Source organism: Diceros bicornis, chromosome 2, assembly GCF_020826845.1.
Source record: "Diceros bicornis minor isolate mBicDic1 chromosome 2, mDicBic1.mat.cur, whole genome shotgun sequence".
NCBI lineage: Eukaryota > Metazoa > Chordata > Mammalia > Perissodactyla > Rhinocerotidae > Diceros > Diceros bicornis.
This window is the reverse complement of record NC_080741.1, coordinates 48,505,653-48,529,816: the sequence shown is the minus strand read 5'-3', so window position 1 is coordinate 48,529,816 and position 24,164 is coordinate 48,505,653. Positions and strand designations below refer to the sequence as shown.

At 37.3% G+C, this 24,164-nt stretch overlaps 1 protein-coding gene across 7 annotated transcripts in view; it reads left to right on the top strand.

Moving 5' to 3' along the window:
• Positions 1 to 24,164, top strand: part of SETD2 (SET domain containing 2, histone lysine methyltransferase) — a 137,281-nt gene that overhangs the window by 8,034 nt on the left and 105,083 nt on the right. Inside the window, exon 2 of one of the 7 annotated variants that reach the window (XM_058557045.1) lies at positions 3,989 to 4,065. The exons of 5 other annotated variants lie outside the window; for them this stretch is intronic. The gene's annotated coding sequence lies outside the window, so the exon portion shown is untranslated. Of the gene's footprint in view, positions 1 to 3,988; positions 4,066 to 21,670; positions 22,217 to 24,164 lie in introns of those variants that run through there. One more of the 7 variants, XM_058557036.1, reaches the window with a different exon arrangement.

The window sequence follows — 24,164 nt, the reverse complement described above, 5'->3', positions numbered from 1 at the left end:
CTTTATACATAGTTATCTATCGATCATACTTTTCTAGTTGCTTTAGTGGGACTTTGGTATTCCTGAATCTTTTCTGCCACTTTTCACTGTAGTGACTAATTGATTTAATCTATTCCCCTTTAAAAAATTGAAATGCATTATGATTTACTCCTTAACAGGTATTTATAATAATTTTTGTTGATGTCGGTAGTGTTGTTCCATGAGCATTGTCAGTTTTTGCAGAGAAGCTAGAATGGTCATATGCTGGATAGCAAAAGATTGGTAGCCTGGGTTAGAGAATCAAAAGTTGACCAGCGTCATCATTTCTGTTAATTCTTCCATAGTACTATAGAGTACCTTCCTTTTATAATGCAATTATAAAAGCTATATAGCTGTTACTGTAAGACCCTGAGAGACAATTCATAATAGAAACTGAACCATTTATTTATACCTAGAGTCACTGAAAATCAGGTTTAAAATCCCTTTTTCTTTCTGAAAGAGATCCACTCTCTGGGGGTGGAGGGAAAGGCATTTTATTTTGAAAAAATTTCAAACTTGCAGGGAAGTTGCAAGAATAGTATAATGAATTCCCATATACTTTTCACCTAGATTAACCTAGTAATTGAAATTTTGCTGCATTTGCTTTATCTTTCTATATAAAAAAATATATATGTGTTTGTTTATTTTTGACTGAAGCATTTGAAAGTTGCAGACATCATGACCCTTGACCTCTAAATATTTCATAGTATTACCTGAGAACAAGCATTCTCTTAGATAACCAGTGTACAGTAATCAAATTCAGGCAATTTAACATTTATAACAATAGTGTTACCTGATATACAGTTCATATTTAAATTTTGCCAGTTGTCCCAATAGTGTCCTCTTTTTTCAGTCTAGGACTGCACATTGTATTTAATTGTCATGTCTCTTAGTCTTCTTTAATCTCTGATCTTAGAACTTTAAATTCAGGCCTTTGGAGGTACTTTACTATTATCTCTTTGTACTAACCATAAATGTGATATTTTAAAAACAATAACAATGTCTGGTAGTATGTTTAAAATGGTATCTTTTTTTAATTACCAAAACAATAAATGCTTATTGCAAAAGGGTAAGATAATACAGATGTTTATAGAGGAAAAAGTTAAAATCCACCCTTAACATCTTTTCCTTGCTCCACTTCTTCAGATCCCATATGGAAGAGGTAACCGTGGGCCGGTCCAGTGGCATAGTAGTTAAGTTTGCACACTCCGCTTTGGTGGCACGGGGTTCTCAGTTTCGGATCCCTGGCGCAGACCCACGCGCCGCTTGTCAAGCTGTGCTGTGGCAGCCTCCCATATAAAGTAGAGGAAGATGGGCACGGATGTTAGCCCAGGGACAATCTTCCTCAGCAAAAAGGGGAGGATTGGTAACGGATATTAGCTCAGGGCTAATTTTTCTCACAAAAACAAAAAAGAGAAGAGGTAACCACTACTAACAATTTAGTGTATACCTTTCCAGACCTTTTCTTTTTGTTTGATTTTTGTTTTTACATAAGTGGAGACATACACTACATGTATCATTCTACCTTTATTCTACATATTGTATCATCTGCATGTTTGTATTTACATACAAGATGTGCTCATTTTTTTTAACAGTTAGGCAATATTCTATCCTATGAATGTACTTTATTAAGTGGCTTTATTTTCTTAAGGTGTCTGGTTATCATGTTAAGCAGTTTAAAAGGGCCTTAGGACATGTTGTGCTATGTGGAAGGTATCTCCTTTCAAATATGTTTCTGCACAGGGTGAGTATATGTGGTAATTTATAATGGTGTTTATGTGATTTTATTTGAGTTTGACTGCTGTACCTCTCTTTCCTTTTTTTTTTTTTTTTTTAATTTTATTGTCCATACTTATTTTATTTCTATTTGCCCTGCCTGGTGCTGATGGATTAAAGAGCTTTCACTCCTTTCCTATTTTGATTAGTTGCTTGGTTATTTTAAAGAGAAAACTCAAGACATTTAAGTGCAGTCTCTTGAAAATGGGTGGTTTGAAGCTGGCCAACTGAAAATTCAATAGATTTGTTGTTTTTTGTCATGGGAATTCTATTTGGAAGTCTTTTCATGGATTCAAACAAGAGGCAATTACCATGTATAATTTTTGGTTATCGTATGCTGATAAAGTGTTGTATTTGAGTCCCTTAGCTTTGGAGTTCTTGTATAATGTACTTTATGTTTAATTTGGTAGTCTTGTATTTTGTTTTGTTTTTAAATCAAGCTAATGGTTACTTCAGTGTCTTTTCCAACCGAGCAAATACATTGGTCATTTAGATGGAGGTTTGAAGTTGGGTCTAAATTCCTATAGATGCTTTTTATTTTAGAATGGTTTTTTTGTCAGATGATAACATCTCACAAGTGAAAATATCCTTGGGATGGTGTGGGTGTTGATAGGAGTGTGATTGTGCTGGCAGACTCCTGGGAGGTCTGCTTACTAGAAGCGCTGCTGTGGGCTTGCAAGAACCTGGAGCAAGTGGTGGGTTCTGATGGTAGCTCTTCCTGATGCCCACTTCCTGCCAAGTGCAGTTAGAGCCTCTCTTTGGGGAGGGCTGTATAGTAATCACCAGTATTTTCTTCATAATTAGCTCTTTGGAGACCCATGGACTAACTTGTATTTTGAGTCTTTTGTCTGATATTTGGCCTCTTTATGAAATTTGTGTAAATGTAAAGTAGAGCTAACATTTTTCATAAGTTATATAGATAACTGCAAAAACCTTTTCTATGGAAATCCATTCATTCTGATCTTGAGCACACACAAAGACTTGGTAAAATTGCCTTGTTAAAAATGTAGCTCTTCTGTTTATCAATTCTAGATCAGAGTAGCTATATCAACTCTAAAACGTAAGCTACGCATTTTAAGGTACTGCTTCTGTGCTGAACATTTAAAGAATTCTCTATAGTAAACAGATGGATTTTGTTGAGGTACAGTAAAACGTTTTGTTAGAAATAAGTGAAAATGTACTTCTGAAGATTTCCCCAAGGTGACTGTAATAGGTATACTCTTTAAGCTCAAGTTTACCGCCTCCATTAAAAAATAAAAACAAAACAAAACTTTTATTGTTGTGTAATTATTCAGGAAACTATCACAATTATGAAAAGTATAGTATAGTCTTTTTGACAGATTAATAGTTGTATAAGGAAGTAATGTTAATAGCTGAATATTAACACATTGAATTGAATATAAAACCAGTGTTTCCCCAATTATAGTATTTGCTCACGTACTTTAGAGAGACAATAAGACTACCAAGAAATACTTGGTACTCATCTTTCTTTGATTACTTTTTTTCGTTATTAGAGAAGATAATGATAGTGTCAGAGGATATGAAATTGGGGCGGGAGTTGCAACCTGGCTGTGATAGGATGTTTTTTTCAGCTGTGCATATATACGCTGGGTGCAAAATTTGTTAGTTGTGTGCTTTTGTGAAATGTACCCATTGCTTAAGTATTTTTATTTTCATCATGACTATTTTTTCCATATAAATAGTTTAAAACGTGTTTGCTTGCATGTGTATTTTTATAATTCTCCAACTTTTAAAATACTTTGGGTAGTTACTAATATAAAGCATCAGGAAACTTTTCATTGGAGCCTGTCCGTCTTAGCATTCATCCATTCTCTTGCATGATTGCTTTTACTAGGATCTAAGGGATTTTGTAGTCCCATGTACTAGAAAACTGAAGGATCATGATGAATATGTCATGGAGACTTATTCTTTTAAATGGAGGAATCCCAGTAACTAGCAGCTGGGTATATTGTAGTACATGCTTAGTAAATGTTTGAGTTGACCTGATTCTTCGTAACTATTATTCTAATTTCCTGATAGAGTGAATAGCAGCATTAATAATTACTGACTTCTATTGTAAGACATTCTTAAATAATTATTAGATTAGGACCAAGGAGGTCAGGGAATTGAATGGTATGTCTTTAGCTGATGAAAGTGATTGGTGCTCAGAGCACTTTTTATGCTTCTTCTGTAGGTGCTGGTGGAGACAAACTGATGAAAATTGGAAATCTCATGATGGTGGCCTGAGAGAGAACATGAGTGCTGCCTTAGGTAGAAATAGCCTATTGTGTTTTGTGCTAGACCAGTTTTTTCCCCCAGCTTTTGTAGTTATTTTATGCTTGTGTATTTTCCAGGATGGATAACCTGTTTAAACTATGCCCCTTTCTTTACCCTTGTTTAGTTGTCTTTCTCTTCAAATCCTTCAGATCACTAGTCTCATTTATCTCTTAGGGGCCAAAAGGAAGTAAGGAAACTATAGATGTAGTGATAAATCAAGGAGTGTTTTTGGATATACCACAAGGCTGTGACACTGAATAATGGTAGAAAACTTGTACTCTAAAAATTGAGGCTTTGTTGTTCTACAGGATAGCTGATGCTTTTTATACCTAGCATACAAAAAAACTTTTCGGTTTTCTAAGCCTTAAACTATATGAAGCAATTATAAAGTTATATTTAAACTTTTCACATTGTAATTGAACCTTTTAAACCCGATGTCTAGAAAAACTAGCTGAGATTGAACTCTTGACTATTTTAATTTATTCAGCTAACATTTGTTGAATGCCTTCCTTGTGATAAGGATAAGTAAGAAGTAAGCACAGTGAGCTACAGCAGGGACATCTAACCCAGACTAGTGGGTTGGAGGGGTGGGCAGTCAGGGAGGGCTGCCCAGAGGAGGTATACTTAAACTTAGTCTGAAAGAATGGGAGTTAGGCAAAAAAGGGATGGGTAGAGAATGCTCTAGAGCCACACTGAAGGGGAGAGTACAGAGGGAAGATTGTTCCTGTGCCCATTTCCGGTTAGACTCTTCTGCATTTGCTGCCCAGTATAAATTGCTGAACAGCCTAAGAGGTACCTTGTATGGGGAGCCTTGTTACCTTACCTAATGACTCCTCATTCTTGTGACTTCCAACTGTTTTTCCCCTTAACTCATTCGTTACCATGGTTTACAATGGCTGTGATTTTAAAAGGCATGGGAGCTAGTGCCTCTCATTTTACAGATAAGGGAGGAAAAGGCCCGTAGAATCTCAAGCTGTGCTCACTAGCTAGTTGAATAACAGTAACACAACTTGAACAGAGGTCTCTTCATTTACCAATTTGTCAAGGACTAACTTTTTAATGATATTAAAGAATAACATCTAGAATAGCTGCCATTCATAATCAACTAGATTTCTATATTCTGAGTTACTTGTTTTCCTAGGGATCTCCTGGATTAGTCTTGAGGTCTTATTATAGTTCAATTTGGAGGGTGCAGAAGATACTCTACTTGAGTTAATTCTTTCTTCTGAGTTTGCAGATATGTATGCTAGAGGATTAGAGGCCTGAAATCACCTCAGCTAAAGGTACACTGGATATGTGGACCATCCAGATCTGCCCCTTTGGCCAAGTGCCTTAAATAGTCTGAAATCTTCATTGGAAATGAGCTTCTAGGAACTTTTAATCTCAAGTGAAACTCTAGCCTTGGTTTGTTGTCATTCCATGTGTTAAGGGAAACCAGGAGAAGTACATACGTAGATAACTTGCCTTTTCTTGAGAGGGGTGATGTTTATTTTATGCCTTTCTCATGTCACGCGTACTACTGCACTGCCGTTTGTGCTACTTTTGTCTTGTTATCAGTACATACTGTGTCCAAATGGTGAGGTAGTCCTAGTTTAAGGGTGCTCTTAGGACTTTAACTCATGGCTTTTAGACCAATGGACAGAGCTCACAGATAGCAATAATGAACATATTTGTGGGAGCATAAGATGCCAAAGAGACATCATTCCTCATTGCTTGTACTAGGGAATCAAAGTAGTTGTGGATTAACAGGAGAGGCTATATAATCATGGTTACTTTGAAATAAAAAACTTATATGTAACTTGCTAGGATGTCTTTAGATGTTTTTTCTACTTGAAGAATAGTTTGGGAAATGGGACCATTATTACTGTAACCTAAGTTGTTCTAAGTTGAACATCATTAAGACCCTAACTTAATAATTCTCTGATTGAGAAATTGGTATTATTCAAGGTTAGTTTAAAAACCAATGCTTATTTTATGGTACTGTAGAGGTAGAAAGAAGGTATGCAAAGTTGGCGAATACTTAAATTGAAACTGGATCGTACTTCGAAATTTCTCTGTTAGTAAATTTTCTTATCTTTTGTTTTCATTAAAAGAAAGTTTGAGGTGCAAGTGGTTAAGTGCATGTGCTCCGCTGCGGTGGCCCAGGGTTCACCAGTTCGGATCCCGGGTGCGCACCGACGCACTGCTTGGCAAGCCATGCTGTGGCGACGTCCCATGTAAAGTGGAGGAAGATGGGCATGGATGTTATCCCAGGGCCAGTCTTCCTCAGCAAAAAAAAAAAAAAAAAAAAAAATAATGAGGAGGATTGGCAAATGTTAGCTCAGGGCCGATCTTCCTCAAAAAAAAAAGGAGAAAGTTTGAGGAGGGTAAGTAACATTGTTGTTTTACAAGTTTCAAGTTAGTTATATTATAGTTTTTAAGCCTAGGTTTACTAATGTAATTTTTTTGAGCCCATCCATGAATATAATACTTGGATTTTGTAAGAGGCACGATCTAGAACGGGAGTTGGCAAACTGGCCAGTGGGCCAAATCCAGCTTGCCTGCGTGTTTTAGTATAGCCTGTGAACTAAGAATGATTTTATATTTATAAAATATATAAAAAATCAAAGGAGAATAATATTTTATGACATGTGAAAATGATTTAAAATGGAAATTTCTGTGTTCATAAATAAAGTGTTATTGGAATACAGCCATGCTTATTCATTTACTTGTTGTCTGTGGCTGCTTTCACACAAAAATGTTGGAGTTGAGTAGTTGTGACAGAGACTACATGGCCTACAAAGCCTAAAATATTTACTTTCTGGTTCTTTATAGAAAATTTGCTTACCCTTGCTTCAGAACACTAATGAAAAATCATATGTTAGTGTCTGATTTCCAAGACTGCTTATATACAGTTTTTAAATGCATTGAGTTTTCAGGAAAGCATGGCCCAGCGCAGTTTCATGCTTTTTAGAGTGGCTTCGTATGAAGCTCACGGTACCCCAACTTGGCATTAGAGTGATGAATATCACAGTTATGTTGGAATAATTGTTTCTATTTTACGTTTCTCCTCTATTATAAACTTTTAAGAAGAGCTTTAAGCTTTCAGGTTGTTTTTCTCTATATCAGTGAGGAAAACAAAATTTAACGTAAGCAATTGGTTTGAAGAGTTTTTGGAGAACTGAGAAAATGAAAAGGGGGATACTAAGGTAACAGAGATGGAAAGGCAGAAAGTCTCCTAGGGCTGGGAGGGAAAAAGGAAGAGGCTGTGGTTACCAGAACCTAGAAGCTTGGAGTAGGGCCCCCTGAAGCTTAGACCTCTGAGGAGGTGGCTATTGGACAACTGGTGCTGGTGTCTATGAGGAATTGCCATCAGGCTGGTCTGGGATTGTGGAAAAAAGCTAGAAACTGGAATCAACACTAGGGTGAAATTCATTGAGGGGTTAATACTCAGAGGAACTGTGACCAACAGGAAGGAGCAAATTCCCTCTTAGTCTTCCAGCCTTTCAGTCTTCTAACACATACTATTAGTGCCAAAGGAGATACGTGGTTTAGAGGGTGTCCTAATCATACTTTCACGAACAAGAGTGTAGAAAGTGTGGGCTAGGAGCTGAAAGAAAATACCTTAATAATGACACATGGTCTAAACATATTGAAAAGTTTCTGAAAACTCCAGGTAAGAAATGGTTCTATTGTATTTTCAGAATCTGGAAATGTAGAAAAGAAATCCAAAAGAAGATTTTGGATGAGCATTGTGAAGTTTCTGGAGGCCTTTTTTTTATTTTTGTTTTGTTTTTTGGTGAGGAAGATTAGCCTTGAGCTAACATCTGTTGCCAATCATCCTCTTTTTGCTGGGGAAGGTTGGCCCCGAGCTAACATCCGTGCCCATCTTCCTCTACTTTGTATGTGGGACACCTGCTACAACATGGCTTGATAAGTGGTGTGTAGGTCCGCACACGGGATCCGAACCTGTGAACCTGGGGCCGCCAAAGCGGAGCACGGGAGCTTAACCACTACACCACCAGGCCAGCTCTGCAGGCCTTTTTTTTTTTTAGGTCGTGATGTCCGTGTATTCCCCTACACGTTGTGCTCTTCTGGAGGCATTGTTTTAAAGTGAAATCATGGCTTTTGTTTACCTTGGTCTGTTGGGTACGATAGGAGTAAAAGACTAAGGAGTGAAGAATAGAACTTTATCGGGTAGCAATAAAACTCTTAGCATACAAAAAGTGGGAACTTTTTGTATATGCTTCAATTTAGGATTATCCACTACCCCATAGGAGAAAAATAAATTCAAGTATCAATTATTTAGGAAATAAGTGGTTCTAAATAGGACAAAGCCAATTTGTGCATATTCTAGTTTAGTGTTTCTTGAACTATCTGTGGTGAGAGACCAGGCCTTTTTTTTTCAGTCTATCATGGACTTTTAAAATATACAAAAAAAATGAATTCCTAGAGGGGCCGGCCCTGTGGTGTAGTAGTGGTTAAGTTCGTGTGCTCCACTTTAGCATCCCGGATTCGCAGGCTCGGATCCCAGGCATGGACCTACACCACTCGTCGGCCATGCTGTGGCAGCGACCCACATACAAAATAGAGGAAGATTGCCACAGATATTAGCTCATGGCTAATCTTCCTCAAGCAAAAACAAGAGGAAGATTGGCAACAGATGTTAGCTCATGGCAAATCTTCCTCAGGAAAAAAAAAGACTTCCTATAAAAATGAAGCGAGGGGCCAGCCCCGTGGTGTAGTGGTTAAGTGCGCGAGCTTCACTGCTGGCGGCCCGGGTTCGGATCCCGGGCGCGCACCGACACACCACTTGTCAGGCTGTGCTGTGGCGGCGTCCCACGTAAAGTGGAGGAAGATGGTCATGGATGTTAGCTCAGGGCCAGTCTTCCTCAGCAAAAAGAGGAAGATTGGCATGGATGTTAGCTCAGGACTGATCTTCCTCACCAAAAAAAAAAAAAAGAAATGGAAAAGAAAAAAAAAATGAAGCGAAAAATTAAGACATTCAGAATACAACGCCACTGATGGAACCATTATGTATCTTGATTGTGGTGGTGGTTACATGAATCTATACATGGGATAAAGTTGCATAGAACTGCACGCACAAACAGAAATGAATATGAATGCAGATTAAAAAGAATGGTGAAAACTGAATAAGGTCTAGTCTGGTTAAGTGTTGTACCCATGTCAGTTTCTTGGTTTTGATATTGGACTGCAGCTATATAAGGTGTCACCATTGGAAGTAAAGAGTACTGGGGCTCTTTGTACTATTTTTGCAACTTCCTGTCAATCTGTAATTATTTCAAAATAAAAAGCTTAAAAAAATATAAACCTCCTGATCACTGGTCAAGGTCAAATTGCTATAAAAGTTTCCAAACTCTACTCTCAATTTTTGTACTTGTATACATGTAACAAATTTAGCCAACTGGCCCTGGCCTGAAGATCACAGTTAAGTGTTAACTCCCTTTTCCCTCTGGCTACTCCGTCTTTTTCCCATTCTCAATCTCTCTCTACCTTTCATCTCCTACCTCCACTTCTCTACTTCTCATTTGTTCAAAGTTATTTATTGTGCACCGTAGTGCCAAGACCTGGGGCTATAAAAATGAGCAAGGCCTTTACTATTTTTTTTTTTAAGGATTTTATTTATTTGTTTTTTTCCCCCCAAAGCCCCAGTAGATAGTTGTATGTCATAGCTGCACATCCTTCTAGTTGCTGTATGTGGGACGCGGCCCCAGCATGGCCGGAGAAGCGGTGTGTCGGTGTGCACCCGGGATCTGAACCCCGGGCCGCCAGCAGCGGAGCGCGCGCACTTAACCGCTAAGCCATGGGGCCGGCCCAAGGCCTTTACTATTTATTCTTATTTTCTAATAGTGGAGACGGTTGTTAAAGAATCTTACAAATATGTAATTCAGATTGCTAATGGTTCCCATTTATTGAGCACTAACTATGTGCCAGGCACTAAATGGAGGATTTTAAATAGATGTTCTCCTTTCATCTTCTCTTTGAAGTAAATACAGTATTACTATTTCAGTTTTATAGATAATCTCTTTGGTCACCATTTCTCTTAGTAACTTAAGTAAAAAAGTGTTAAAAAGTATTGGTGTTGGTATTCAAATCCAGGTTGACTGACTTTCAAGCTTTTGCTCTTAACCTCTCTCTATATATGTATTATACTTTATGGCTTCCCCATCTGGTGTTTTGAAAACACTTAATGGGAGAGAAGGGGAATTGGGACATGCCTTTTGGACAGAAGGCGCTAGAAAGGCCCTAGAACAGAAAACTCAGGCTGAACTGTATAGTTCTTTTTCATCGTACTGGTTATGGTGTTTACACAGTGTCAGCTTTGATTTTCAATGCTCTCTTCAGTGTAGATTAGGCATGAAAACCAGCTGCCTGGTTTGACTTTTGGATATGGTATTAGCTACTGTTAATTCCAAGTCATAGTCCTTCCATCATTTTACCCTGTGAGGGGTGCATCTGCCTTGTCAATTTGCAATATTTCTTTGTCATAGGGCATGAGATTTGACCTCCTCTAGTGAGCTATTGATGGTACTTAACGTCCCTCTGTGATTACTGGAATATTTTAAAGTGGTTAGGGACTGATGGCTAGGGCTGTGGACCCAACTGCATTTTCTTACATTCTGATAGTATAACTTGGCATTTGAGACATAAAACAAACAAAAACCCCATGGGATAGAAGTACTGATAATATTCTGTTTTATAGATTAATTAGCTTTATTATTATATATTATTATTACATATCTGGAATTTGGTATCCAGAAGTGGAAATTGCAACCAGATTTCTAATTTGCAAAATGGTGTACAAAATACTCCATTGTTTTTATGTTTATCTTGAGAACTCAAAAGATTATTTTTGCAGGAAATGAAAATTTAGCACTGTGATGCCTTATTTTAAAAGATTGGCAAATGGGTGTAAAATGGATTTAAATGTTCAGAATATTAATATTCTCCTTCCCAAAAACAAGGAAGTTTTATATCTACTGTTGCTGGTTTGTTTTTAAAGTAAGTTTCTCACCTTGAGTCTTTTCAAATTAAATGACCCTAAAGTAGAACTATGTGATGATGCTATTTGGCAAAAGTTAATTTATAGAAAATATTTTCCATCATAGCATAATGTTCACTGTGGTTACATATTTATGATTTTTTTTTTGTTTATTATTGGGGAATGAAATTCTTGCAACCATAGAAATAAAGTCTAAATTAGAGGGGTGAATCCTGGTGATTACTTCCACTTGAGTCATGGGAATAATTCTCAGCCACAACCAGGTGAATGGGCGCTGATTGTGGGTAGCATGGATGATAGGATGGTAACAGGAATACATACATTTTGCCAGCACACTTCTAACCACCCACCCTTTCTGCCTGCTGCATGTGCACACATGATCTCTTGTTGTTTACCTGTTTGGAGATTTGTTGTCCTCTTTTGTTTTTGTTTGTTTTTATAATTTTATTTATTTATTTAATTTTTCCCCAAAGCCCCAGTAGATAGTTGTATGTCATAGCTGCACGTCCTTCCAGTTGCTGTATGCGGGACGCGGCCTCAGCATGGCCGGAGAAGCAGTGAGTCGGTACGCGCCCAGGATCCGAACCCCCGGCCGCCAGCAGCGGAGCACGGGCACCCAACCGCCAAGCCATGGGGCCGGCCCTGTTGTCCTCTTTTGTATTGCAATTGAACATTAAAAATTTTTTTATTATGGAAAAATTCAAACATTCGTACAAGAGAGAATAGTATAATGAACAACCGCTGCCTAGTGTAGTCATCCAGCTTCAACAATTATTAACATTTTGCCATTCTAGTTTCATCTGTCCCCCACTTTTTTGTTGTTACTGGAATATTTTAAACCACCCCAGATATTCTGTCATTTCATACTTTAATATATATCTCTAAGAGATGAAGGCTTTAAAAAAAGTAACCACAAAACCATTGTCATAGGTAGTGCAATTGGCAGTAATTCTTTAATGTTATTTAATGTATAGTCCTTGTTCATTTTTTAAAAAATTAGGATCTAAATAATCATGTGATTACCAGATTTCAAATCTTTTAATCTATAATAGTCCCCTTATACCATTTATTGACTGTATGCATCCTTATGGTGTCCTTTAATGTGTTTTTCTGTTTCCTATATTTTTTGGAGACTGGTAGTTACATCAGGTCCCCCTCATCCCCCCAGCAGTTTATTGGTTACCTAGTACATGGTATCAGGGGGCGCATATCAGGTTGTCTTACTTTTAGTGATGGCAAAATTAATCAGTGGATTCTGGTGTGGTCAGCCTGATCTATCCATTATAAAATTCCCCATCAACCTTTCACCTACTGGTTTTAGCTGCCATTGATGATTGTTGCATTTATTAGCTAGAATTCTCCTACAAAGAACAACTATTACTTACCAACTGTTTGATTGCCCTGAAATACAGTTCATATAGGAAAGGTAGGAAAAATACTGCATTCTTTCCCTTTGTCAATTTTCAGATAATGAGGTGGCATTCTATTGGCAAAAAGGTGACCAATGTGGACTTTTTTTTTTTATGAGTCTTTTATATATTTGCTGTGCTTCAATAAATTGCACTCATTTTTTGTTCTTATTCTTGCTCACGTTCCCTCATCTTTGACCAGTGGAAGCCTTTTCAAGTTGGCTTCTGTGTCCTTTTGCGTCATCCTGGTAATCTTTGATAATTTTCTTGGCCCTAGCTCACTTTCTACCTCAGTCCTGGAATCAACTGTTTCTTCTGTGAGCCTTGGTTCTTTTTAGTGAAAAGGTATTTAGAGATCGTAATCTAGACACTAGTCATGCTACTCATGGCTACTGGGTCATCAGTGCTTAGGCCTTTTCATTGGACAGTTAGGATGTATGTATTTTTTAGAAAAAGAAAACTCTTCAGTTCATACTGATCTTTCCAATTCATATTTAAGAGTTTTTATTTTAAAACTTCACTATTATGCTGAAAACCTTGGTTCCTAGTGACATTAATGGAATAACTTATTTGCTTTATCTATTTATGTATGCTAATATATATAATACCAATATTATTATAACAGTAAGACTACTAAATACAGATTAAGATTTCTTTATTTTTTTTTGTCCCTAGGATATATTCCAATAAAGTATATGCGGTCAAAATAGTTTTGTTTAACTTTTCTTTATTTATGTGTTTATGCCAATCACCAATTTGAGACAGTTTTTATGGTTTGAATTTCTAGAAATTATTTTTTTTACTTTCTCACTTAAAAAAATGCAACATTTTACATGATTCCAAAGTTACTGCAATAAAACAGATGGCTAACAGGCACGTGAAAAGATGTTCAACATCACTAATTATTAGGGAAATGCAAATCAAATTGCAATGAGATATCACCTCACACCTGTCAGAGTGGCTGTTATCAAAAAGACAACATATAACAAGTGTTGGAGAGGTTGTGGAGAAAAGGGAACTCTTATACACTGTTGGTGGGAATGTAAATTGGTGCAGCCACTATGGAAAACAGTATGGAGATTGCTCAAAAAAGTAAGAATGGAAATATCATATGATCCAGCTATTCTATTTCTGGATATTTATCCGAAGAATACAAAAACACTAATTTGAAAAGATCTATGCACCCCTATGTTCATTGCAGCATTATTTATGATAGCCAAGATATGGAAACAACCTAAGTGGGTGAATGGATAAAGATGTGGTATATGTATACAATGGAATACTACTCAGCCATAAAAAAGAATGAAATTTTGCCATTTGTGACAACATGGATGGACCGTGAGGGTATTATGCTAAGTGAGGTAAATCAAACAGAGAAAGACAAATACCAGATGATTTCACTCATGTGGAATTAAAAAAAAAAAATCAATGAACAAACAAAACAAAAACAAAATCAAACTCATAGATACAGAGAACAAATTGGTGGTTACCAGAGGGAAAGGAGGTTGGGGGGTGGACGAAATGGGTGAAGGGGGTCAATTATGTGGTGATGGATGGTAACTAGACTTGTGGTGGTGATCACTTTGTAATATATACAAATGTCAAATTATAATGTCATGTATCTGAAACATATAATGTTAGTATACCAATTTTACCTCAATTTAAAAAGAATGTTTAAAGAGGTATAGCTTTCATCCCTGTTCTCTTACCATTTCCTTTAATATCTAATCACTATGTTTCACTTTGATTGTCTACCATTTTCCATTTTGAAGATATAAGCATACTAAACATACTGTTCTGTCTTGCTTTTTTCACTTAACAGTATATTCTGGAGATCATTCTAGAGCAGTGTAGAGAGATCTTCATCATTACTTTGTAATGCTGCATACTACTCTGTTGAATGGGTGTAGCAGAGTTATTCAGCCAGTCTGTTGATGAACATTTAGGCTATTTCCAGTCTTTTGCTATCACATGAATAACCTTTGCAGTTTATTTTAACCTTATTTTCCATGTATGAAATGGTGAGCGGTGGTGTATTCAGTGCATTGTAATTCACAGTGATCCTACATTATCATTGGCTTTGCTTTGTAAGACTAAGTGTTTCAGGGTTTGGTTGGTTGGTTTTGGGCTTTTTTTAGGAATGGATATCTTTGCCCTACTTGTACTTATGTTAGTTGACTTGAAACCTTTCTCTTCTACATCTCAAACATTAATTTGCTATTTGTTTTGAAAATGCTTGAACTCTTCACAACAACCAGAAAATAAATGAGGGCTATTTTTGTTGCGTTTAAGCTTTTGTTCCTCAAGAAAATTGAGTTTCATTCCTTTCCAGTTTTGATTTTGGTCTAGTGATAATTTATTATGCTAGAACCTTTCTGAGTTTCTGTATTCATTATGTTACCAAAATAAAATATAGCCCATGTGTATTTTTTATATTTATAACGGAAAAAAATTTGCTTGTGAAACATGAGAGATAAAATTTTTTTCAGAAGCATTTTTAATATTAACACCAAAGTAAGCAGATATTTATGAAGGAAAGAGATCCTGAATTATGTTTGTGTATAAAAAGAGAAACCTCATCTTTCTCATGTGTTTAGGTTTAATCACATCTCATGTTTTGCTTTCATTGTTTTTATTTTGAAGGTGGGTTTTAACGAGCTAATTTACATGAAAGTCTATAACCACATGAAAGAGCTGACCACTGTCTATTTTCATGTTTCTATTTAATGTGGTTAAGCAATAGCAGAACTGGAAGGCTGGCATAAGTACTCAGCCTGGTAAAATACCAGAAGGAAGGTACAGTTTAATAAACATTAACTGGGTGAACCTATATCTTACAGCCTGTCTTTAATAAGCCATTTCCTTCAGACTCTTGGTTTTCTACATTGCTTTCAGAGTAGTATCTTCTTCATAGGAGAATCTAGTCCTAAACTGGAAAAACAAAATCCCCAATGATTTCTTGCATCCAGTTTATGAGTTTCTTTTATGATACAGACACGTGATCATCCTGACTCTAGTTTGAACACTTCTGTTATTCTTTTTTTGTGTGAGGAAGATCAGCCCTGAGCTAACATCCATGCTAACCCTCCTCTTTTTGCTGAGGAGGACCGGCTCTGAGCTAACATCTATTGCCAGTGCACCTCCTTTTTTTCCCCAAAGCCCCAGTAGATAGTTGTATGTCATAGTTGCACATCCTTGTAGTTGCTGTATGTGGGACGCGGCCTCAGCATGGCTGGAGAAGCAGTGTGTTGGTGCGCGCCCAGGATCCGAACCCGGGCCGCCAGTAGTGGAGCACGTGCGCTTAACCGCTAAGCCGTGGGGTCGGCCCTCTTATTCTTTATTTCATGATACAGCCCCTTCTGTTGCTAGGCAGATAACATTTACTAGTATACTGAATCAAAATATGTTTCTCTGAAACTTTTTAGCCTTTGATCCCAGTTTTGTGTAATAGCTAATAAATATTTGATTTAAAGAGCAAGGGCTCTGCAGTCAAACAGCCTGGATACTTGGCTCTGCCACTTTGCTAGCTGTGGCTTTAGATTTCTTTATTTATAAAATGGGAATACAAAAATACAAATAGTATATGCCCTTTATAGGTTTGAGGGTCATATGAACTAGATGTATGTAAAACATTTAACCCAGTACCTGAAAAATGGAAAATATTCTGTTAGCTGTTTGCAGTGGTGATGGTAGTCTAGTAATAGGGGCTATAAGACAATAGTATAATGTGATCAGGTCACTAAGAACTTACTTTCAGCTCTTGCTGTTGTGATTCATTGGCTAGTACTAAAAATGAATTTCAGCATTTACACATTTATGTCTTTTGAAGGTTATTTGGTAATGGGTGTCCCCTTGCCCACATTTTGCAAATGAGGAAAATAAAATGGATAATTTCAGAGATTTAACTCAGAATAGTGAATTAAAGTAGTGAAACTCATTTGTATGTATATAACAGGCCCTATATTGTTCAAGTTAGATCAACATACAGCCTGATTTATGGGTTTTGGAAAAAACAGATTGCTTTAACAGGAGAACATAATTCACTTTATGCAAATATTCCTGCAAACTAATTTGGAAAACAAATTTAGAAACAGATTTCAGGTATACATACAATTGTTAACATTTGGGATGATATTCTTACCTTTCCTCGCTGACTGTGGAACTCCACAACAAGACATTTGAAATCAGCTGTTTGTTTATGAGTGATTTCTCGTTTAAAGAAAATTAGCTTTACTTACTATTGCATATAGACACTCCACATTAAAATACAGTTTCAACTATTTTGAGATATAAGAATAGTTGATGGGTATGCCATTGGGGGAGAGAGCTGCTATTTTGACCTATATTTATATGTCAGAGATAGTGCTTTGATCAAATTACTTTCTGTGAGAATTTTCTTGCCTTGTACATGCTGTAATTTTAGTAACATTTGTTTTTATTATCAAATTATTTTTTCCTAGATTTAATGTGTATTCATGAGCCTCTATCAGTAGGAGCTCTCTGTATGTTTGAGATACTATGCTACTTGAAGATGTGGACTTAAAGCAAGTGAGAGATAGTGCTTGTATTTATTAAGTCCATTGGCACTAGTTCAGGTTAGCGTATTCATCTCAAAGTGCTTTGCCTAAAGTTTCCAGCCCTTTGATAAAAAGTAGTATAGTATTCTTGGCTTTATTGTCCACATAAATCACGTATATTTCTCATCAGTGTTTTAATTCATTTGTCCTCATGGGTGCTATTTCTTGGATGAGAGTGTGGCAAATGTTATAAATTAATTTATGGCCTATATGGCTTGTGTTTTCTACAGGTCAGGTTTGAGGTTTTTCTCTCTTTTCCTTTGAGAATTGCTTGAAATGAGAAAGCTAAAACCTGGTACTATTGTTAAGGAATTTCTTTGATTCAAAAAGTAATGAGAATTTAAGATAGAAATGGGGGGCCGGCCCCATGGCTTAGCGGTTAAGTGAGCGCGCACCGACACACCGCTTCTCCGGCCATGCTGAGGCCGCGTCCCACATACAGCAACTAGAAGGATGTGCAGCTATGACCTACAACTATCTGCTGGGGCTTTGGGGGAAAAAAATAAATAAATAAAATTATAAAAAAAAAAAATAAGATAGAAATGGGAATGGTAAACCCAGGGGAGATTATACATAAAGACAAGATGTTGCCTTTGTCTCTTTGTAACTTATACTTTAGTTGGGAAGGCAGGAACAATAAATGCAAGTCAAGGCTATATGTGATTGTCATTCTGCAAAGCATATGGTATAGGAGTCGAGTTTAGTAGTAGTGTCTAGAATGGTAAGGAAAGAGATAGGAAAAGGCAGTACAGTGCTGAGTCCATAGTAGGCACTCAGATATCGAGTGAATGAAAGTGAGACCAAAGCGGCTGAGAGGATTAAGATGGGGCGGGGAGTGATTGTGTGTGTGTGTGTGTGTGTGTGTGTGTGTGTGTGTGAAGGCTAAGAGAGAGGGAGGAAGATGGTAGAATAAAGAGCAGTATGAAAAATTATTTGAAGTCGTGACTGATCTATGTTTGAATTTAGAGACCATCTTAACTATTCCTTGTGGGGAGTAGTGTAAAACAAGCTTAGCTAGACAAGAAAGTGGGAATGATGATGTTAGTCAGTATTTACTGGGTACTTCTTATGTTCCTAGTAGTATTTTTGGCACTTAAATGCAGCTGTGAACAAGATAAACCAAATTCCTGCCCTAAAGGAGCTTGTATTCTAGTGGGAGGAAACAGGCACTACATCAAAACAAAACAAGGGAAATAAACCTCATATTCATAAATACTAGGAGTAAAATAAAGTACTATAAGGGAGAATGATGGGGGAATCTCAGAGGAGATAACTTTGGAGGTGTTATTACTGAGAAGGAGCAGTCTGTCAAAGATCTAGGGGAAATAGTATTCTAAGAAGGAACCTTCAGGTGAAAAGGCCAGAAATTAACTTGGAATGTTTGAGTGACAGAAGGCTAATGTGGCTAGAACCTAGGGAATGAGGAGAAAGGACTGTGAAAAGAGGTAAGGCCAGAAAGAGAGAGTAAGCAGATGTGTCATGATCTGATTTACGCTTTTGAAAAATCATCTGGCTGTTAGGTAAATTCATAGTATAGGTGGATAATAATCGTCATAGTTGGTGTATGCATGAATGGGATGATCATCAGTAGTTCCATTTTGACCTTGTTACATTTGAGATAAATATGAGACATCCAAGTAGAGATGTCCAGTGAGCAGTTGGGTAAATAAGTGCAGGGAGAGGTTGAGTTCGGAGATGTGGGAGTCACCAGTCTATAAATGATACTTAAAGCCATGAATCTGGATGAGAGGAGATACAAGGGAAAAGAGTAGAGGGAGAAGAGAAGAAGGAAGGCCATGCAGGGATCAAGTTTTTGGGCACTCCGTGAAGAGTATAAAGAGCCAGCAAATAAGATTGAGTAGTAGCAGCCAGGGAGGGTAGGAGGAAAAGAGGAGAATGTGGTCTGTGAAAGCCTAGAACAGAAATTGACCATTGGCTTTAAGATGTTGGTCACTAGTGATGACCTCTCCCTGCCATTTTTTTAAGATATATTAAAAGTTATTTGACTAATGAGAATGGAGAGAGGGAGGGAGGCAGAGACACGCTGATGATAGAAGAAAGGGAATAAATAGGAAATGGAAGTTCTTTAGAAGGCAGGAGGATAGGACACTGAGTAAAGTGGTGGGATCATCAATTGAGACTGGTCAGGGAGATGGTAGTGATGGAGATTTAGGGTAGGGGAATGTTTGATATAGGCATCTAGGTGAGTAAGAAAGGGAATTAAGTGGCACAAGTCAGAGTTATTAGTAAATGACAGAGACAGGATTCCAACCTAGTTATCATCAAAGTTTGATCTTTTTGCTTGTTACATTGCCATCCTAATAAGCTAAGTAGTAAATACTAAAGAACTTGTGCTTTCATGAAGGAGAATCAGGAAAGTGAGACTAGGTTGAGCCAAAAAAAGGAAAATTGAAAAGCAAGCCCCTTATTAGCCTTTATTTGTGGCAATTATTTATTATCTTGTATTATAATTATTTGGTATACCTCTAAGTCATATTAGTTCAAGTAAGGTATGGAATTCCTGGTGGGGTAGAGGCTGTGAGTTTGATATCTTGCCTTTACAGAGCTAACACTGCCTTCAGAGGGGTAAATCCTTAAATAATTGTTGAACAAATAGCCTTTGGATTGATATGAGTACTGATATAGGTATCAGTGTTGCCTTTCTAAAATAAGTCACTGAGCCATCATTCTGTCAGTGTGGTTGAAAGATAGTTCTGATGCAGTCTCCACATTTGCCTTAAGCCCAGCTAACTCATGGTAGTTAGCTAGCACACCCATTCCCTACCAAAACCTTCGCCTACAGAAAGATTAACTCAGTTTGTTTAGAAGAGGTTTGCAAGTGTGTGTGACCATGGGCCAAGGTAGACGTGATCTTTTGTGATAAAGGTTTTACTTATGAAGACTTTATAATGCACTTTTCCATATCATTGAAGATCTGAGGCATTTTTTTTTTAATTTTATTTATTTATTTTTTCCCCCAAAGCCCCAGTAGATAGTTGTATGTCATAGCTGCACATCCTTCTAGTTGCTGTATGTGGGACACGGCCTCAGCATGGCCAGAGAAGCAGTGTGTCGGTGTGCGCCCGGGATCCGAACCCGGGCCGCCGGCAGCGGAGTGCGAGCACTTAACCGCTAAGCCACGGGGCCGGCCAAGATCTGAGGCATTTTCAGTCTTGAATGTATGATGCTATAAGTACCTAAATGTATAAATGTCAAGACATATGTGAGTTCAGTGCATTCATTCCGACTTTTTTTTTGTTTTTCATGACAGATGTTTTCATTTGTACTTTTTGGGGAGCAGGTCAAAGATTTAGAAACCTAAAATGGAAACAAATGGAGGGGAGGGAGGGGAGTGGCTAGAGCTGTGAAATTCCTTGTTCTTCCTAATGGTGGAGTTAATCACTTAGTACTTGAGAAGGGTTCCCTGCCAGTATTTCTCCATGACTCTTACTTGGGGTTGGGTGCATATAGCAAGCCACGTTTCTTCGAGAGAGCTCAGAGTACTGCTTGAGTGTACCTGTGGGCTAGGATATGCTATAAGCAATGTTATGAAATAGTCTTCAGTTTGTCCTTGGTGGCTTCCTTTTGTTATCAACCAGTTCTTCCTTATGTCTTGAGTTTTTGCCTCTTAATAATACCCTACCTCTGCTGTTTCTTGCTCTATTAAAAGGGTCTAGTTTTTATGTAGCCTATTCTCATCAATGCCTACCAGAATATGCATTTAGAAAGATTTGAGGTAGTGTTTCTCCTGCTGAGGCTCTAGGATCTCCAAGAGTCCACGTATTCTTTTTTTTTTTAAACGAATTCTTAAGGGGTGGGGATTCTGTGAAGATATTTAAAAGTTTTTCACATTTGATTATCTTAAGTTGAAAAAATAACTTTTAATTTTGAAATAATTTCATACTTACAGAATGGTTTCAAAAATAATACAGAGATTTCGTATATACCGTTCACTCAGATTCCCCAATTGTGAACATTTTACCATTTATCATTCTCTTTCTATACATACACACATATTATTTTTTTTCTGAAATGTTTGAAAGTTGCAGGCATGATGCCTTTTTATCCCTCTATTCTCCAATGCGTATTTCCTAAAAACAAGAACATTCTCTTATATTATCATTGTACCATTATCAATTTCAAGAAATTGACATTGATACAATACTCTTTTCTAACCCATAGACCTTAAAAATTATTTTGACCAGTTTTAAGTTTTAAAATTTATTTCACTTGAAAACTGCTGTTACTTTTCAATGTGATTTTCAAGTAAAATAAATTTTAATAGGGGCCGGCTCTGTGGCTTAGTGGTTAGGTGCGTGCGCTCTGCTACTGGTGGCCTGGGTTCGGATCCCGGGCACGCACCAACACACTGCTTCTCCGGCCATGCTGAGGCCACGTCCCACATACAGCAACTAGAAGGATGTGCAACTATGACATACAGCTATCTACTGGGGCTTTTGGGGAAAAAAATAAATAAATAAAAATTAAAAAAAATTTAATAAACTAATTTTAGTTTCTTAAGTCAGTATTCTTAAATTGGAATCTGTTCTTAGATGTCTGACAGTTTTGGTTTTTTTTCCCTTTTAAAAGAGGCCCATACATCACTCAAATGTGAGAAACACTGGCTTTAAGTGTTTGAGGAGTATTTGAGTTTTAGTAAGAGATCTTTAAAGATTAAGTATGAGTGAAGCTTTTAAAGTCTTTACTTGTTAAAATCAAGATAAAGTAAAATGCTGTTTCCCATCTGTGGTTCAGGAAATTCGGTGAGCTGAGGTCCTGGAATGAGACCTTCTAGGGTCTCACTTTCGGCTTTACAGCTAGGACAGGAATTCTAACTCATCTTAGATAAATTCTCATCCAGGTTCTTCTTAAATTTTTCAGGTGACAAGGAAACTTAAGTACCCTGTACAGTGACACATTCTAGTTGCAGATGCCTCACATCTTGCTTTTATAAGTCAGTAAGAAAGACCAACAACTCAATAGGTAATCAATTGGCGAAGGACCTGAAAAAGCACTTCCCAGACAAAAGAAAATACCAATGACTTATAAACATGAAAAGCTATTATGCTGGTAGACTACAATTGAAGCTACATCTATATATGTTGATACGTAATAATATCCAAGGCTTTAAGTGGAGGAAAACAAGGTACAGAAAGGTATGTTTCCATTTGTGTATGTGTTTTCTCCTTTAAAAGAGATATATATGCTCATATATGCACACAATTTTTGGAAGGATGTACAAAACTTAATAGTTGCCCCTGGGGAGAGAGACCTAATTTTAGTTATATATCTCTTTGTATTATAAATTTTTCCCCTGGGTGCATGTATTACTTTTTCAAATAAATAAAGAAAACTAATTAAAAATGTTCTAACTTAAAATGAGCTAAAATCTGTCATTCTGTGCTTCTGTCTTTTGGTCACAGGTCCAACTTTTGGAATTTATTTACTTTCATCACAGTTTGTCAGGATTATTCTTTTTTTTTCTTCTAATTTTTTTTTGGTGAGGAAATCAGCCCTGAGCTAACATCCAAAGCCAGGTCTCCTCTTTTTGCTGAGGAAGACCAGCCCTGAGCTAACATCTGTGCCCATCTTTCTCTACTTTGTATGGGACACTGCCACAGCATGGCTCGACAAGCAGTGTGTCAGTGCGTGCCTGGGATCTGAACCGGCGAACCCCGGGCCGCCAAAGCGGAGTGTGCGCACCCAACTGCTTGCGCCACCAGGCCGGCCCCTTTTCTGATTTTTTTTATTGATGTCATAATAGTTTATGACATTGTGAAATTTTAGTTGTACATTATTGTTTGTCAGTCACAATATAAATGCGTCCCTTCTCTTCTTGTGCCCACCCCGTAACCCCCTTTCCCCTGGTAACCACCAAACTGTTCTCTCTGTCTGTAGTTTATCTTCCACGTATGAGTGAAATCACACAGTGTTTGTCTTTCTCTGTCTGGCTTGTTTCCCTTCACATAATACCCTCCAGGTCCATCCATATTGTTGCAAATGGGACGATTTTGTCCTTTTTCACGGCTGAGTAATATTCCATTGTGTATATATACCACATCTTCTTTATCCAATCATCAGTCGAGGGACACTTGGGTTGCTTCCACTTCTTGGCTATAGTGAATAATGTTGCAATGAACATAGGGGTGCATAAGCCTCTTTGGATTGTTGATTTCAAGTTCTTTGGGTAAATACCCAGTAGTGAGATAGCTGGATCATAAGGTATTTCTATTTTTAATTTTTTGAGGTGTCTCCATACTGTTTTCCAGAAAGGCTGCACCAGTTTGCATTCCCACCAGCAGAGAATGAGGGTTCCTATTTCTCCACAACCTCTCTAACATTTGTTATTTTTTGTGTTGGTGATTATAGCCATTCTAACGGGTATAAGGTGATATCTTAGTGTAGTTTTGATGTGCATTTCCCTGATGATTAATGATGTTGAACATCTTTCATGTGCCTATTGGCCATCTGTATATCTTCTTTGGAAAAATGTCTAGTCATATCCTCTGCCCATTTTTTGATCAGGTTGTTTTTTTGTTATTCAGTTGTGTGAGTTCTTTATATATTATGGAGATTAACCTCTTGTCAGATATATAATTTGCACATATTTTCTCCCAGCTGCTGGGTTGTCTTTTCCTTTTGATGCTGGTTTCATTTGACTTGCAGAAGCTCTTTAGTCTGATGAAATCCCACTTGTTTATCTTTTCTTTTGTTTCCCTTGTCTGAGTAGACATGGAATTTGAGAAGATCCCTCTGACTGACGTCAAAGAGTGTACTGCCTGTGTTTTCTTCCAGGAGTTTTATAGTTTCAGGTCTTACCTTCAAGTCTTTGATCCATTTTGAGTTAATTTTTGTGTATGGCAAAAGAAAATAGTCTACTTTCATTCTTTTGCATGTGGCTGTCCAGTTTTCCCAGCACCATTTATTTATTTATTTATTTATTTGTGGGGAAGATCAGCCCTGAGCTAACATCCATGCTAATCCTTCTCTTTTTGCTGAGGAAGACCAGCTCTGAGCTAACATCCACTGCCAGTCCTCCTCCTTTTTTTCCCCAAAGCCACAGTAGATAATTGTATGTCATAGTTGCACATCCTTCTAGTTGCT